Source organism: Piliocolobus tephrosceles, chromosome 18 (genome assembly GCF_002776525.5).
Source record: "Piliocolobus tephrosceles isolate RC106 chromosome 18, ASM277652v3, whole genome shotgun sequence".
NCBI lineage: Eukaryota > Metazoa > Chordata > Mammalia > Primates > Cercopithecidae > Piliocolobus > Piliocolobus tephrosceles.
Window position 1 is genome coordinate 54,942,237 of NC_045451.1, and position 14,532 is coordinate 54,956,768.

The 14,532-nt window shown below is 36.6% G+C and overlaps 1 protein-coding gene and 1 long non-coding RNA gene across 2 annotated transcripts in view; one reads left to right on the forward strand and one right to left on the reverse strand.

The window, feature by feature from the left end:
• LOC111539752 overlaps positions 1-14,532 on the reverse strand; it is a 341,617-nt gene that overhangs the window by 66,635 nt on the left and 260,450 nt on the right. The window lies entirely within an intron of this gene.
• The window catches only part of CHST9 (carbohydrate sulfotransferase 9), a 279,908-nt gene that overhangs the window by 60,939 nt on the left and 204,437 nt on the right, over positions 1-14,532 (forward strand). The gene's annotated exons all lie outside the window — the stretch shown is intronic.

Here is a 14,532-nt window from a genome sequence, read left to right on the forward strand (position 1 = left end):
GGTATAGTCACTCAGGCAGTCTGGCACTTTCTTTCAAAATTAAACATACTTTTTTATATGATACAGCAATCTTGCTCCTTGGTATTTACCCAAATAAGCTGAAAACTTGTATTTATGCAAAACATGCACACAAATATTTATAGCAGCTTTATTCATGATTATCAAAACTTGCAAGCAAATAAGATGTCCTTTAGTAGGTGAATGGACAAGATAACTGTGGTACTTCTAGATAATGGAATATTACTTGGCACTAAAGAAAAATGAGGTGTCATGACATGAAAAGACATGAAGAAAACTTAAAAATGCATATTAGTAAATGAAAGAACCCAATCTGAAAAGGCTACATACTGTATGATTCCAAGGATATGACATTCCAGAAAAGGCAAGACCATGGAGACAGTAAAAAGATCAGTGGTTGCCAGGGTTAAGGGAGAGGGAAGGATAAGTCAGCAGAGCATGGAGGATTTTTAGGGCACTAAAACTATTCTGTAAGAGACTATAATGATAGACATATGTTGTTATACATTTATCAACCCTATAGAACGTGCAATGCCAAAAGTGAATCTCAATGTAAACTATGAGTCCACTTTAGTATGTTCATTTGTAACCAGTGTTCCACTGTAATGAGGGATGTTAGAAATGGGGGAGGTTGTGCTTATGTGGGGCAGGGGGTGTACAGAAATTCTCTATCTTCTGGTCAGTTTTTCTTTGAACCTAAAACTACTCTAAAAAATTAAGTTTATTAACTAAAAAAGTAGGCATCACTTAGCACAAGGCCTGACGTAGGGTAGATATATTTTTTTCTATCATAAATATCCAAGTAATTTAAATATAACACACATCTTATGTATTGCTTGATTATTATTTCTGTTTTTCAGTCATTTAAGAGAAGAATCATCAAAATTTCGTATGAAATGTATACTTAAAAAGTAAAGTCCAGTATGTAGATTGGAAAGGACGAAACTGTCTCTTGAAAAATCCTAAATAATCCACCAAAAAAAAAAAAAAAATAGAATTAACAAATGACTTCAACAAAGTGGCAGGATACAATGACTTATAAAAAATGATTTGCATTTCTATATGCTAGTAATGAGCAATTTGAAATGGAATTAAGAAAATAATTTTATTTATAGTAGCATTACAAAGAATAAAATACAAAATTAAGGACACATTTAACAAAACAATTGCAAAACTTAAACTATAAAACATTATCCAAAGAATTTAAATAAAACCTCAATAAATGGAAAGATATCCAATGACCAAGGATGGGAAGACGTAACTTTGTTAAAATGGCAATAACCCTCCAAACTTATGTACAAATTCAACATACTTGCTATTGAAATCCCAGCTGCCTTTTTGGCCAAAATTGATAAGCTGAGTCAAAAATTCATATGGAAATTCGAGAGACTCAGAATAACTAAAACAATCCTGAAAAACATGAACAAAGTTGGAAGAATCACACTTTCTATTTTAAAACTTACCATAAAGCCACAGTAATTAAGACAGTGTGGTGCTGGCTTAGGATAAATACATTCATCAATGGATTGGAATTGAGAGCTCAGAAATCAACCCTCACATTTATGGCCAATTGATTTTCAACAGAGTTGGCAAGACAGTTTAATGGAGAAAGAATAGTATTTTCAACAAATAATACTGGGGTAAATGGATATTCATATGCGAAACAATGAATTTGACCCTTACCTCACATGGGTAAAAACCTCAAAATTAAAGACCTAAATTTAAGAACCTAAATTATAAAACTCTTAGGAGAAAACATAGTCATAAATCTTCATGACAATGAGTTCCTTAACTCTGACACCAAAATCACAAGCAACAAAAGAAAAATTAGGTAAATTAGATTTCAACATTAAAAAACTTTGTGTTTCAAAGGACACTATAAAGAAAGTGAAAAGACAACCCAAAGGATGGGAAAAATATTTGCAAATTATATACTTGATAAGGGACTTGTAACTAGAAATATAAAGAACACTTACAACTCAATAATGAAAACTCAATTAAAAAACAGGAAAAGGATCTGAATAGACATTTCTCCAAAGAAGACGTATGAATGACCAATAAGCACATAAAAGATGTTCAGCATTGTTAATCATCACGGAAATGCAAATTTAAACCATGATGAATTATCACTTTACATTCCTAGGAATGGCTAAAATACAAAAGACAGGGCTGGACATAGTGGCTCACACCTGTAATCTCATCACTTTGGGAGTCCAAGGTGGGAGGATTGCTTGAGCCCAGGAGTTCAAGACCAGCCTAGGTAACAAAATGAGACCCCATCTCTACAAAAAAAATATTAAAAAGTTAGCCAAGTTGGTGGCATGCATATGTGGTACCAGCTACACAGCAGGCTGAGGCAGGAGGATTGCTTGAGCCCAAGAGGTTAAGGCTGCTGTGAGCCCTGTTTGTGTCACTGCACTCCAACCTGGACAACAGAGTGAGATTTAAAAAAACAAAGATAACAAGTATTGCCAAAAATGTGGAGAAATTCGAATTTTATATATTACTTGGAGAATTGTAAAATAGTTCAGCCACTTTGGAAAAGTCTGATGGTTCTTCCAAAGCTTAAACATAGAGTTGTTATATGAATCAGCTATTCCATTCTTAGGTCTATTCCCAAGAGAGTTGAAAACAGATGCCCACACAAAAATTTGTACATGAATGTTTATATGTTTGTGTCATATATTATTTATAATATCCATAACGTTCAAACAATTCAAATATTCTCAATTGATAAATATATCTGTATTAGTCTGTTCTCACTCTGCTATAAAGAAACACCCAAAACTGGGTAATTTATAAAGGAAACAGGTTTAATTGACTCACAGTTCCACATTACTAGGGAGGCCTCAAGAAACTTATAATCCTGGCAGGAGGTAAAGGAGAAGCAAGCACCTTCTTCACAGCACAGCAGGACCGAGTGAGTACAAGCAGGGGGAGTGCCAGCCACTTACAAAACTTCTGATCTCGTGAGACTCACTATCACGAGAACAGCGTGGGGAAAACTGCCCCCATGATTCAATTACCTCCATCTGGTTCCATCCTTGACACATGGGGATTATGGGGATTACAGTTCAAGATGAGATTTTGGGTACGGACATAGCCAAACCAAATCAGTATCCACATATCCAAATGTGGTATTCTGCATAAAATGTGGAATGTGGTATTCTATACAGTGGAAATGATATTCAGCCATAAAAAGTACTGATCGATGCTACAACATTGATGAACCTTAAGAACATTATGCTTAGTGAAAGAAGCCAGACCTAAAAGGTCACATGTATAATTTCATTTATATTAATGCCAAGAACAGGCAAATCCATAGAGACAGAAAGTAGATTAGTGGTTGCCAGAGGCTAAGAGTTGACTGCTAATATCTATAGAGTTCCTTTTGGGGACAATTGATAAATGTTTTGAAATAAAATAGTGGTGATAGTTGTACAACTCTGTACATAATTCCCCAAACCACTGAATTGTATACTTTAAATGGATGAATTGTATGGTGTGCAAATTATACCTCAGCGTAGCTGTTACTTTTGAAAAAGTAGAGACTGGAAAAACTTGATTAATATAAGAATAAACATCTTAGCTGGATGTAATTAAACATTAAAATGTATTGAGGAAGGTCGTAGAATCTTCAGAGGAATTTAAATATAGGACAGACAACCATTTCTTCTATATAAAGTATAGTTCTGTTTTGGGATAGAAGACTATATACTTAGATGTTATTTCAAGTCTTTTTCACTTATGAAGATTCCATCATTATAATTGGGTCATAATCCTCAAACATAAAACATCACCTATTGCATAACATATGACAATGTAACACAAAAATTCACTCATTTTCAAACTTCAGTTCACTAAGCAAGTTTGCATTATATCAATTTGTCTCTTTATATCCTCTGCCGCATTTACCTCAGCTTTATCTGGGACCAAGAGCAGTATTACTTAGATTAACAACATTAACGAATAAAGTGTGGACAAGTAAGTGTCTGCATTATGTTCATCCCTAACATTTAAATTTTCATGCAGAGCTGTGTACAATCTAATTAAGATTTGTTTTTCTATTTGCGCGATGCTAAAATTTTTACAAATTGACCATTTAATATAACTCATTAGCTATATTAAACAAAATTAGAATTTGAGTACCTTAAATTTGTGAGACCAGCCAGGGTTGTGTCTTAGTCCATTTGAACTTCTACAACAAAGTACCATAAACTGGGGAGCTTGTAAATGACAGAAATTTATTTCTCATCATTCTGGAAACTGGGAAGTCTAAGATCAAGGTGCCAACAGATTCAGTGTCTGGGTGAGGAGCTATGTTCTAGCTCATAAATAGCACCTTCTTGCTGTGTCCTCACATGGTTTAAGGAGCAAGTGAGCTCTCTGGGGTCTCTTTTATAAAGGCACTAATCCCATTCCCGAGGGCACCACCCTCCTGACCTAATTACCTGCCAAGGCCTTGGGGTTAGGATTTCAACATATGACTATTAGGGGGACACAAACATTCAGACTATGTCAGGTTGCTAAATAGGTTTTAACAATTATTAAATGAGGCATATTAATAGTTTTTTATTTTTCCCTTTAAAGTAGAAAAACACATACTGAGAAATAAAAACAAATATAACATTAGAGTTGAGTGGGGTACCAGCTGAGTGAAGAAAATGACTAGAAGGTATTTGACTAAAATGAATTATTTAAACTACTTTTGTTACTGGAAAGACCAAGTCTGGGAAGATGATAGGTTATGTGATAGTACTGATTGGTGTCATCAATTGATTTTTAAAAAGACGTAGCCAGCAAATTGCCAGAAAGATAAGTCATATTCTTAGGGATGTATGGACTGACTACTCAGGGAAAATGCGTTGCCATTTTGAAAATGAATCATTGATATGTGATGTGCTCTAAGCATTTTTATTTATTTATTTTTTTTGCTTCTTGATTGCATGACTAACAAAATATAGGTGGTTTTATTTCAAGACTTAGAGTTTTGTGTCAGGAAGTTTATTAGAAATTTCCAAGAAAACAGAATCAATAGAATATATATATCCTACACACACACACACATTGAACATCCCTAATCTAAAATCCTGAAATCCAGAATTCTTCAAAATCAAAAACTTCTTAAATACTGACATGACACCACAAGTGGAAAATTCCACACTTAAGTACTTAACACAAATTTTGCCTTAAGCACAAAGTTATTTAAAATATTGTATAAAATTACCCTGAAGGTATGTGTATAAGGTGTATGTAAAACATAAATACATTTTGTGTTTAGACTTCGGTCCCATCCCCAAGATACTTCACTATGTATATGCAGATATTCCACAATCCAAAAAGCTTTAAAATCTGAAACCCTTCTGTTATACACACGCACATATACATCCTGGGTTTCTAGCTTGCAGATGGCAGGTCACGGGGCTTCTCAGCCTTCATAATCACGTGAGCCAATACTATATATATATATGTAGGTATATATAAGTAAGTATAAATATAAATATAGTTAGATTTTTATTAATAGATATTCATTATTAGTACAATATATATTTATATGCATATGTAAATATATAAAATATATACCTATATGTATATTTTTAGAAAGAAATTTATTTTAAGGCATGGGCTCACAACAGTTATGGAGTGAGAAGACCCATGATCTGCCATCTGTAAGCTGGAGACCCAGGAAAGCTGATGGTACAGTTTGAAGGTCTGAGAGCTGGAAAGCCAGTGGTGTAGATTCCAGTCCAAGTCTGAAGACCTCAGAGTCGGGAGTTAAGGGCAGGAGAAGATCAATGCCTAAGAGCAAAGTCAACCTTTCTCAACTTTTTGTGCTATTCAGGCCCTCACTGAATTAGGTGATGCCCACCCACCTTGGGGAGGGTGATGTATCATCTGCCAATACAAGTGCTAATCTGTTGCAGAACCATTCTCACAGATGCTTTCAGAACCATCTATGTGAGCATTCCACGGCCTAGACAAGTTGATACATAAACTTAATCATTTACAGACAGCAATTCAGTTTACTTCAGTGGGTGATCCTGAACTATTTTAAGTTTGTGTGGCACTCCTGAATTCTTATGTGTGTAAGGGGGCTTTGTGTCATTTTCTTGCTACTCAAAATACTTTCCTGGAAGCAAGAAGTGCTCCCCGATGCCTGTCCCACCTGAGCAATGCAGTTCTGCCCTGACTGGCCTGGGATCTAAAACTTCAAGACTCAACTCTCATTTCTACCACAGAAGGATAAAATGTAATTCCATTTTCTTATAATTTCTAAATCTTTCACATTTTGACATTTCCAAAACCCTGTAAAGTCAATATATGCACTAATTATCTGAAAAGTGGTGATTAAATTGCTGGTATTTCTTATAATTTATGGTGTCTTAGAAAGCAGGACATAAGGTGGTTTCTGATGATAATGGAAGATCCAGCAGATAATAATCCCGTGTGCTGTTTCTCCTGGATTCATTCGCATCAGAGAAGTTACCTACAAATAAGGGTTGTTCTCTCATGGTCATCAGCCCCACAGCATCAGGGAGCCCTGTTCTTTATAGACCTCTCTATGACTTCAGCAACTCATTTCTTCTCACGAGATACAGTGGAGAGGTCATACTCATAGACTTTAAAGCCATTCTATCCAGGATGATCAGTGGAAATCAAAACTGAACTTGAATCAAAATCACTGGAGGATTAAAGCACAGATTGCTGGTTCCTATCTCCAGAGTTTCTGAAAATGTAAGTTTGGGGCTCAGCCTGAGAAGTTGCATTTCTAGCAAATTCCCAGGTGATGCTGATGCTTCTGGTCCAAAACCACACTTTGAGAACCACTAGCCTTAGGTCCACAATGCCCTAGCTCAACAGTGTCCTAGGTCCACAATGCCCTAGCTGTCCACAGATGAAGAAATTGGCATGTGATCTGAATTTGGCCTCTGAAGTATGAGGGGATGTCTGCTGGGAGACATGTCATACCTCATTTGGGAATGAACAGTGTCCCCTCCCAGTTCCCCGCTCTTTTCCCTCTGGGTAGTGTGTTTCTATATGTGCAACCTAGAAACAACTGAGGCCATCCTGGACCATCCTATAATCTTGGGAAAGTAAGTCCTACTGTTACTCCAGCCTGAGCTCGCCAGAGCAGGGAACTGGAAGTAATTTGATTCCATGATGACAGGTGGCCCAGATAGTAACTGGCCTGGGGCCTGTACTTTCAGAGAAAATAAATATCTTCATTGTTTTAGCCAGTTTGAGTTAGGTACTTCTGGTTTTTATAATCTAAAGTATCCTAATTAATACAGAAATGTCAAGGAATCTGAAAATTATAAAAGGAACAGAAAGAGGTAAGTAGAAAAAAAGTCATCATATGAAATACTAGACAGTGTCAAACAGGAGGAAATACTTAGATCCCTAAGTGGTAAGAAAGCAACCAGGCTAAAGAAGTAGCAAATCAGCAAAACAAACGTTTCTTCAAGTGGCAGGAATAATCCAAATAAAAAACTAGGCTGAAAACACTCTGGTGAGGAACTCTACATTGAATCTTTACACTTTTATAGTAGGATTTATTTTAATGTGTTGAAACCCTGAGACAAGGGGCCGGGCGCGGTGGCTCAAGCCTGTAATCCCAGCACTTTGGGAGGCCGAGACAGGCGGATCACGAGGTCAGGAGATCGAGACCATCCTGGCTAACAAGGTGAAACCCCGTCTCTACTAAAAATACAAAAACTAGCCAGGCGAGGTGGCGGGCGCCTGTAGTCCCAGCTACTCCGGAGGCTGAGGCAGGAGAATGGCATAAACCCGGGAGGCGGAGCTTGCAGTGAGCTGAGATCCGGCCACTGCACTCCAGTCCGGGCGACAGAGCGAGACTCCGCCTCAAAAAAAAAAAAAAAACCCTGAGACAAAAGCTCTGTCTTTCTCCATCTGCCTTCCCAGACCATCCTGGTGATAAATGACTTAACTCTGCTTATACCTAAATAAAGGAAATTGGACTTTCCCATTTCTCTGCTCATCTGAGAGCTTCGCCTCCTGCTAATGGATAAGACATAGAGGCCTAACTTCTCTCCATGGTGCCGAGGGCTCAGGGTCTGACTGCCTTGAACCATCCTTGATTATGAAGAGAAACATCAGACTGTCAAACTCACCTAAGTAACTGGGGCACAGCCTTGAGGTTAAAAAAAGAAAGTTGTCAGAACCAATTTTATAATTCACCAGGAGCCCCTGTCAGACAAATGAAGCAGCAGTGATGAACGGATTCAGATAGATCGTGATGGGAGTCAAGCAACTGGCGTCAGTACCAATTAGATCTGGCACTACAGCAGTCAGTGCACGCATGGCCCCGCGCTCCCTTGAAATAAACAAGCTGTCACAGCTACATTGGGACTGAACAATGATATAAACACAGATCTCAGTTGGATCAGTCAAAGGCTTTGCGTGGTCTTCAACTGTGGCTGCATGCCCTTTCCTCTCTGGGTTCAAGACAGCAGCCATATCACTCAGTATTTTGCTGCATAAATCCAAAATGAAAATGAGCAACTTCTCAGCACAATTTAAAATAACCCAAGCTTTTTCATACCATAGAAGAATACTGCTTTTCAAGGTAAAATAGAGACAATAAATCCCAAGAACCAACAAATTGTGTCCTATGGGTTTGCAGGGAGAAAAAAAAAAGGTGCTGGTGTCTTGATTAAGAACTTAATTTATGTGCTAGCTCCCAGGTAGCTGGAGGCCATCCCAGGTGTGGGCGCGAATTCTTGATATTACTGTATCAGCTGCTTTCCTGTGCTTTGCTTATTTTCTACATAAGTCTTGCTGTGTAGTGGGATTTGCTAGAAACACAACTGGCATCTAATTTTGGATACAACTCAAGACATCTGACCTCCTCAGCATACAATTATCCCTTGAGATAACAGTTGAAACAACTGCCTTGAGAGTTGTCACGTGATAGTTTGGTGTGTCCATCAATGTGTGACAGTGCAGTTCTGCGTAGTAAGGATCGTAGGATAGAGAAGTAGAATAACGGTTATTATAAACTTTGAAGCAAATTTTAAAAGATATTTTAGTTTAAATTTTCCAGGAAAGATAAAGTTTCAGTTCACCCCACCCTCTATCCTGTTAAGGACCAGAATTAAAAAACAGAAAACAAAGAATAATTTTTGTGTCCCAATATGAAAGACTAAGTGTATCTTTATATTATGTTATGTTTGCAAGTTAATTAATCATAATGATTTCTGATTGGTAGGATAAGAAGTGATCATTTTTCTTACATCTCCATGATTCCTTCCTTCCCTTTCGACTTGCCCACAAATATTCAGATGTTTCTTTGTAAAAAGTGAAATAGAATGATCTTGAAGGGAAAAGAATTCTTTGGGACAGAAAATTTCATATTTCTAATTGGATGCATTTTTTTCTTTTTTTTTTTTTTTGGAGTCTCGCTCTGCGGCCCAGGCTGGAGTGCAGTGGCACCATCTCTGCTCACTACAAGCTCTGCCTCCCGGGTTCACGCCATTTCCCAGCCTCTGGCTCCGGGGTAGCTGGGACTACAGGCGCCCGCCACCACACCCAGCTAATTTTTTGTATTTTTAGTAGAGGCAGGGTTTCACTGTGTTAGCTAGGATGGTCTCGATCTCCTGACCTCGTGATCGGCCCACTTTGACCTCCCAAAGTGCTGGGATTACAGGCGTGAGCCACCACGCCCAGCCAGCTAAACTCTATCGTTTAAAGAAATTACCTGTATTTATCATGTAAAACTCTATCAAAGTGAAAAATAATTTAATATGTTAATGACATATTATTTAAATACTTGCCCACACTAGAAAAAGCTCATTTGCATATTGCTATACAATAATGTACGTGTTGGCATCATTTTATATTAAAAAGTCCTAAAGAATCCTAAACAAGATCTAGGTAAATAAAAAAGATTATTTTATGGAAATAGGGTAGTAAGTAGGTGATTAACTTGCCAACTGTGATAGACTGGTGAATTGTGCATTGTGAAATTTATCAAAATTAAGAAAGAAAATTACATTATTTCTGCTTTTTGACAGAATTGCAAAGTGAAAGGATGTGTTATATAAATAAGCAATGCTATAATTTAGGCTTTACTCCTACATTTTTTACCATTAGCCAGAAAACAAACTATAAATACTAAATAAATTCTTATTTCAATGTAGTTGGGAATAAATTATCGTATATACAAAATAATCTAGAAGAGGGGAAGTTTTAGTATGCAAGTTATAAGTGTGCTTTCCAAAGGTCATGTTCAAAGTCTGAGAGAATAAGAAGCTGTTGCTAAGACAACAATTACAACAAAATAGGAACAAATTGGTTGGGCTAAGCAGGCGAATTTATCCAACTCCAGTAATGGCATTAACAAAATTAGAGAGCTACTTTCCAAATGGAGCTAATCATTAAGATGGGAAACTAAGAAGAATGATCCTTCGTTAATAACGTTGTTCAAAGTTGAGGTTCAACTGATTTTACTCTTAGAATTAGTCCCACACAGCATGGGACTGTCTTTATTTCCTCGGAGGCAAATAAAACCAGTTGAAAAAATCTATAATTCAATTAATGGCATGGATGATGATGGCAACCATTACTAAGAATAATGTCTGACTGAGTTTCCTGACTGTTTATACATTGATAAATCCTTAAGCTTATAAATTGCTAAATCTTTAAGAAATTTAAGTTTCTAACTATATAAGTTACATTTTTTCCTCTACACAGTTAAATTTATTTTTTAGTTTCCTGAGTAAAACAGCCTGCCTTTCCAGAAGTAGAAAGTTTACACAGTGAGTTGGAATCCTAAAAATTAGAGAAATATATTTGATAACTTGTGTCTGATTGATAGATGTTTTGCAAACTTCCTAATTTGAAGGATACTTCATTCTTATTACCTTAAAATCTCATTCTAACTTTATCATCCACTTAGACTGTCACCTTAAGTTTTAAAAAACAGATTATTGCATGTATGTGAGGGGTTGAGTGCCAAAGCACATTTCTGGTCCAAATAAACTTTTAAAAGTTTTCACAACTGCATGTGTAATCACAGTCACACATGCATCAGATTTTGCATGACATAATAGTAAAAGGAATAGCCAAAGAAATTAAAACAGAACTTCCATATTCAATCGGGTCCCTTGCAGGCCTTGAAAGAGGTGTAATTCATTGCACATAGGGATATTTCTCAAAAGTTTCTTTCCTTTTCTTCTTAACTTCCCTTCTCTTCTCCTCTACTTTGGGCTGCTTCAGAATTTCTCATACACCAAACCTACAAAACTTTCTCTCAGTAAACATGCATAACTTTTCTGCAGATCACCTTCCTTTCTCTCTGTTCTCTCTCTCCAGGTTCTAAATCACAATGAGTCCTCAGATTGGTCTGACAAAGACAGAAGTGTTCTTAGGGAGAAGTCAAGGAGAAGAAATTGGTCAAAGAGAGATTTTCTTTATTGCTTTCTTTTCTTTCAGGCAAGTAGAATGGTTTTAGGAGAGGAAGAGGAAAAAGACTTGAACAAATTCAAAATTAGTAAATTCTGTCTTTATTATGCAAACTTTGATGAGTAAAGTGAAAGGCCATGTATCTTTTTTTCATAGTGATAAATTATTTTTTAAAAAATATTTATTTTACTAATGCCTCACATGCTGTCTCCTTTTCAAATGTCATTAACAAAGAAAGAAAAAGAAGAAAGGACAAAGAAAGGGAGGAAAAGAGAAGAGAGGAAACCCTGAAAAAATAGATGCTAGTAAAACTTCATTTCCATAGATTACTGGAAGGTGAATGGTTCCTATGCTTAAAGTGACTAGTATTTGCATCTTTTATTCATTTAACAACTATGTCTTGAGTGCCTTCTATGAGCCAGGCACTAAAAAGGCAGCCTGCTTCCTCAGATCCAAATGCTAAAAAATTTCTTTTTTTTTCAAGTATTCAAAATGAAAGCATGAAAAAGAAAAGATGCCATATTCTAAATGATCTGTGGGCTATAATTGTTTGTCCTAATATAATTACACTGCACCCTGGCTTCATCTTAGTCTATGAAATTTGATTTGAAAGTTTATGGAAAGTGCATATCTCAACAGCACCATCAATCATTTTTCAAGGTTGAAATAAACAGTCAAAATTAACAGCTTAGCCAAAGATGGTGCTTATGGTATACAGACGCACCATCAGAATTACTAACCAGAATAGTTTTGGGACTATCTTATTAGCATGTTGCAAGAATCACTCTTACATACTGAGTTGTCTCCCAGCAGCATCTCTTGCCTGAGCAAAATTTGACTTTCACAATAGTCTAAGGAAAGGGTCTTCATTAAGGGTGATTTTTCACCAACCACGGAAAACAAAAGTAACAACTTCTGATAAAAAATGTTTACCCATGCAAAGCAGGCGAAGAACATTTCCCAATGAAGTTAGCACAGCACAGAAAATTTTGCATCTGCCAGTCAGTCAGGCACACAACTCCTTATTCAGACACTGTGAAAAATCACAACAATGCCCTGACTATGTATTTGAATATATTCAGTCCATCTTTTGCAATGTATAAGATGAGTTTGGAAGGATGTAGAATTTACTTACATTACATATGAAGCCTTTTCCTTGGGTGCCCAATTCAGTGCCTAGTTCTTAGTAGGTGCTCAATATGTGGTGGTTTCGGTGGCAGGAATAGTGGTAAGGTAGCAGGTAATGGCTTATTTTAAAGTATGATAGAAGATTTTAAATATCATATATTTAATGCACATTTAACATAGTATACATTTAAAGTTTATTAAAATAAGTTGAATTTTCACCCCCTTGCATCAGGTAGTATTGATCAGTAAATTACCTGTAAATCCTAGAAATCTGACAATATTCAGGGACTTCAGGGTAATGAACCTCTTGCTTCTCTGTACTCTTTACTATAGTATTTATAAACAGCTATGTGAGAGCAAGAAAAACATTAATTCCAATTGTATCATGGGTGGTTACAATTAATTACTTGCCTTGGACTCTGCTAATGACCAGCAGTTGATGATTTAAAGAGATCTATGCCACAAAAGGCCACTTGGCTTAACTCGCCAAAGTCATCTATATACTCTCATGGAAGGAATCCAGTCTTTTTCAATAATCCTTATTGATTGTAAATGATATCAGAGGATAACCTGGTTTTGGTAAACTCCCCTTAAAAGTCCCTCATTTGATCGCATGCTCTTGCGGTCACCGTCTTAGCACCATACTGGTTATTTGCAACATGGATTGCCAGATACCATTGCTTTTTATTAAAGTAGATTTTCATTCACCTTGATTGAGTCTTAGGAGTTTGTGGAGAGGGACCATGAGTGAACCATTGACCTTGTGCTTCCACACTTTGAAGCCAGTAACGAGGCTAACCCAGAGGTACTGCCTGTCCCCTGAGACAGAGGTTAGCAGAGACTGGCCAGGTACGGCACTTCCGCATTAACAAGGGGAGTCAGGACTGGGGGCTGAAGCAAGGAGAGCAAGCACCATGGAAGCATCCTGAGACAATGTAAGTGCTGGTTCTGATTCTACTATCTTGTTATGTCATCTTGAATCAACCACCTACCCATTCTGTGCCTCAGTTTACTCATTTTAACAATAAAGGGAAAAGGTGTCTCTAAAGTCTATTGAAGCCAAAGAAATCCAAAATTCTATTTGTCATTTAAGTGGCCATTTTTCCTTTTTTTTTTTTTTCCCACTGTCTACAAACACACTTAGTTGAAGACTTGGGCAACAACAAGAATACATTTGGCTATTATCACATTTTCAAGACTAATGAGTCTCTGTCAATGACAAACAAATGGCCCATTATGCAAGCTGATAATTGCAATATATTACCTTCTCACATTAAGTTAGTCACAAATAGTACTTTAAGATTCAGTGCAGAAAAAAAAAGTGTTGAGTCCCAGTTTTGGCTAAAGTAGACACAATCCCTGCCCTCAATGTAGCTTTGAGTCCTGTTGGAGAGGCAGCTATTAGACAGATAATCACAGGAATAAATACAATAGTTGAGAACCTACCTGTGAGGGAGAAGTTCAGGGTGATACACAAGCATGTCCCAAAGGAACCCAATCTCATAAAAAGATTAATGTGTGAATAAACTTGTCTGTGCAAAGCTTAATATCAAATTTTGAGGTGATATTATGGTTGTCTGAGAAGTTGTTACATATTGTTAACTGAATAAGATTCTGTTTCCCCAATAAAGAATTCTACATGTGTATAGAAAAATTTATCATTTAGGATGGGGTAAATATGGCAGTATAGTTTTAGACTCTCTTTATAGTCGAGGATGGTCCATTTTCAATAGTTGATGCCACTAGACCAAAGTAGAATGAATCCCCAAATAGGGAAAAATCACAGCCCTTGTTTCTCAAGGCTTAATCATCACAATACCTTCATAAATTTTGCCATAGCCATCGATCTGTTCTATAAATCACTAACACTTTTCCTCAAATTGACTTAAAAAATTCTTACTTACCTTTACCCTAAACACAGATATCCATAAATTAGTACAAAAGTTTTGAACATACTAGTTA